Below are 3,116 nucleotides of genomic sequence, written 5' to 3'. Positions count from 1 at the left end.
AGATTCCTTGTGTAACGAAGTCACTAAAATGCACTGATGGCTGATAGTTATTAATCCGCAAGGATGCGGCACTTCTGACGTCAAATGACTAAATTTAAAACTTAAAGCAATGTTGACATTTTCTTCTTCCTGTGATAAATAGATGTGATTGTAGTGGACGTAATAACGCCGTTTAAATCATGTTTTTTTTCTGTGCTTTATTATATCTCGATTACTCTTTTATTTCGGCGGTGAAGGAGACGTTGCCATCTTATCTCTATCTATGTTAAGCCAATTTTAATATTGGCAGACAAAGTGTTTCCAGAGAAAATGGCAATGTTAAAGTTTACTACGGGCACAAACACACAGACACAGACACAGACACAGACAGACAGACAGACATACACACACACACACACACACACACACACACACACACACACACACACACACACACACACACACACACACACACAAAACCGAAAACCAGGTTAAAACATAGACTCACTTTGTTTACACAAGTGGGACAAAAATGTAGGCTGTGTGCGAACGTTCGTGTGTATCCGAATGTGATATGTAGGCTATGTATGAATGTATGTATGTATGTCCCCATGCATACCTTTGACAAACTGAATAAACAGGTCTTTTGTAGGGTCGGGGTGGGGGGAGGGTTCTGATTCAAAATAGTGCACAGTGTATGTGTGTATCATGTTGTGGTAGTGTTGTAGATGAAATCAATTTCACTGTTTCCGGTCTGATTTGACCTCAACAGTCAATGCTCCAAAACGTTGGTGCAAAATAAGACTGCGATTACAGACGAACATTTTTATTAAAGAGGATATCGACAAACAAACCATGTATACAAAAGAGTATTTCAAAATTTATAACAAAACTCTAGCACACTTATCCAAGCTTTCTTCTATACGAACGAGACACACACTCACAGACCTTCTTCAGGACAGAGACCTTCCCAGGGCCATAGAGGAAATATCTGCCACAGGGGGTGAGGCCTGAAGTGACCAGAGAGGAAGTGGGGAGGGGAAACAGTAAATGAATCGTAACTGAAGAGCCGGGAGACAGTCTGGTTAAGAAGATGTCACTGCTAGCATTAATAAGAACTCTTTGACAACAGATATATTGCCTTCCTTCAAAGCTGCACAAATCGACAGTTAGAACGAAACAACTCTCCATCAAGATATATATATATATTGATGAATGGATAGATATTGATCTAACATACGTTTTTGCGCAACAAAATACGACATTTTCAGCTCTTGTTGTTGTTTTTGTGGTTTTTGCTGTTATCGTTTTTTCTTGTTTTGTTTTGTTTTGTTGTTTTTGTTGTTGTTTTTCATCAGAACAAACTAAAGCTATTGACACAGAAATAAAAAAAACTGTTAGAAAAAGACGCCTTCATAATCACGCATACCAAAGACATTGGTAGATGATATTAAATTTGACATAACTTACTCCAAGAGCAGTGAGTATTATCACTTTAAAATGAAAGCACTGAAATCATTGGCAGTGCTAATTGTTCTGTTCTGTTCACTTTGTGTAAATGATGCTTATTTAATTAAGTACATATCAATGAGGTTTTTACAACAGTATTTGAAAGTTTATTTGGAAAAAAGTATACTGTATCAGTTCACAGCTTTTCCCAGTGGCTCGACAAAGTCATGGGGTTGAAAATGTGTGTTCATGTATTTCCCCATGTGTGTGTTGTTCCCAGTGTCCTACAGAGATTCAACATAGAACAGGCTAGAGGATTTCGAGCAGAGAGTGGAGGGGTGGGGAAGTACAACCCTAGTGAACCCAGACTGGTCCAGTCAGCCTTGGTGCTGAAGTCGAAAAAAAACAGTGCTGATAAAGTCACACGAGTTTCAGTTCCTTCAAGTGACAGTCCGCTGAAAAATCACCAGAATCCACAGGAAAAGGCTTCCCAAACGTCACTGAACAATACTGTCCTCTTTTTTTGTTTTTATATAATAACAAAAGTGTTTAAAACTTTGTTATGGTTGTTAACATTCTTTCTTCAAAAGACGCATCTCTGCATCTTTTGGAACAACGTTCTTTTCACAGTTATTGACGTGTCTGCCCAACCTGATTTTTGTTCTAAAAGCGTGCAGACACGAGAAGTTAGCAACATTGCCTTCCAGCTATCTTGCTTCTTTAACACGTACGTGGTAGGCGAATTGGAACTATAATTGACTCTCAAAAGTTTAAGCGGAACTCTGTGTGTGTGTGTGTGTGTGTGTGTGTGTGTGTGTGTGTGTATGTGTGTGTGTGCGCGTGTGTGTGTGTAGGTCAAGGAGGGAGAGAGAGAGAGAGAGAAAGAGAGAATGGTGGGGGGGAATCCCTGTAGGCGGAAAATTTATAATTTTCCTAAACTTTTCGTCTGAAAAGCCAGTTTTTGTTCTGCCTGCTTCCCAAGTCGGTACAGGAAATGGCTGAAGCCATCAGGATGCTCACAATCTACTTAAGAAAAAACAACAAAAGCTGTTCACAAATTTACTCTGAGAGAAAACAAATGGATGTTCACGAATTTATTTTTAAAAAAATAATAATAAAAAAAAAGAATATAAAAAAGGTGTTCACCGTTTTACTTCTTGTACTGTTTCAATAAAAGGTCTACCTCATGCACGCACGTATTTCCCAAAGGACTTTTAAACAGTGTTCTCAGCATTTTGATCACCAGCTAAGCAAAGGCCAGGAACACACATAGAAAACAAGTGATAGCTGAAATGAGAGAAAAGACAAGACAAGATCTCATGTCTCTGTTTCCATGCAATTTCTGGAAAAGGCGCCTCAACACAATTTGCGATCTTGGCATGTATGTCCCTTCAGTGTCTAGTCCCTCCGTCCGTTTTTTTTCTGCTGATGATAGAATATTTTGCGTTCCCAGATCAACGAGGAGAAACAACGACGTGAAAGCCTTTCGTTCTTAGGCTACATAAACCTGAAATTCGTTGCCTTTCTCAGTCTGTCACAGTCCGTCACTCACAATGTTTCAAAGCAAATCTTCTTCCTCTTCTTCGTTCGTGGGCTGCAACTCCCACGTTCACTCGTATGTACACGAGTGGGCTTTTACGTGTATGACCGTTTTTACCCCGCCATGTAGGCAGCCATACTCCGCTTTC

Source organism: Babylonia areolata, chromosome 18 (assembly GCF_041734735.1).
Source record: "Babylonia areolata isolate BAREFJ2019XMU chromosome 18, ASM4173473v1, whole genome shotgun sequence".
Lineage (NCBI taxonomy): Eukaryota > Metazoa > Mollusca > Gastropoda > Neogastropoda > Buccinidae > Babylonia > Babylonia areolata.
This window is presented reverse-complemented; position numbering follows the sequence as displayed.